Here is a 1,101-nt window from a genome sequence, read left to right as displayed (position 1 = left end):
GCCTCGCCGCCGCCACTCGGTTTAGCGGGTCCGGCTGTGACGTCACGGAGCGGCCGGCGTGGAACGGGGGCGGGGGGCTCGGAGCGGGAGGGGCCACGGTCGCTGCGCAGGAGGGGCCTCCACGCCGCCCGCCCCGCTCCGCGTCCACCCCGGGCGCCTGTCCACAGCGCCGGGAGCTCAGACTCCTCCGCCCGCACGTGGCCGCGAGTCCTCGGCACCTGGGCCGGGCGGGGCGGCTGGGGCGCCGAGGGGACGAGTCAGGGGCTCCACGGGGGAGGGGTCAAGGGTCCCTGGGGGCGGGGCCGTGAGGGTCAGGGGCCAAAGTGAGGAGTGTTGGATTCATCTGGCCCCAAGTAGGGCCCGCATCATGGTTAAGGGCTCCTGGCCCGGGTCCAAGCCTGCTACTTCCTTGATCAGTGACCTTGGGCAGGTTGTGTATCCTCTCCATGCCTTAGTTTCCCCATCTCTGAAATGGGGCTACTGATTGGACCTATTGCAGTGTTGTGTCTAGGATTAAATGTTGTGTCTAGGATTAAATGCACAGGCACCCCTTAGAGAGTGAGAGCTCAGAAAGTGTCTACCACTCATTCATTCATTCATTCATTCAATAAATATTTGTTGAGGGCTTAATAGGGTCAGGTACTACTGATTCTGGGGAGACAGTAGCAGCCAAACAGACAAAATCCCTGTCCTCAGGGTGCGTACAGGTCCTGGTAGCCACACCAGCTCCAGCCCAGCAGCTGGAGGAAGGTGGTCCGCACTGTGCCCCTCCTCCTGACCTCTGCCCTCTCCCCGGGAGCACTGTGGTCTATAACGGGGTTTCACACGTTTCTGTTCACACCCCTCTAAAAGAATTTTTTAAAAATATCTATGCCTCCAGCCAACCCAATGGGAGAAAATATTTGCAAAGAACTACTCCGACCAGGGGTTAATATCCAGAATATATAAAGAACTCATACAACTCAACACACACAATCTATTTTAAAAGTGGGCACAAGACCTGAACAGACACTTCTCCCGAGAAGACATACAAATGGCCAACTGATATACGGAAAGATGCTCAACTTCACTAGCTGTCATGGAAATGCAAATCAAAACTAC

The sequence above is a fragment of the Eptesicus fuscus genome, chromosome 17, assembly GCF_027574615.1.
Source record: "Eptesicus fuscus isolate TK198812 chromosome 17, DD_ASM_mEF_20220401, whole genome shotgun sequence".
NCBI classification, from domain to species: domain Eukaryota; kingdom Metazoa; phylum Chordata; class Mammalia; order Chiroptera; family Vespertilionidae; genus Eptesicus; species Eptesicus fuscus.
Note: the sequence above shows the minus strand (reverse complement) of the source record.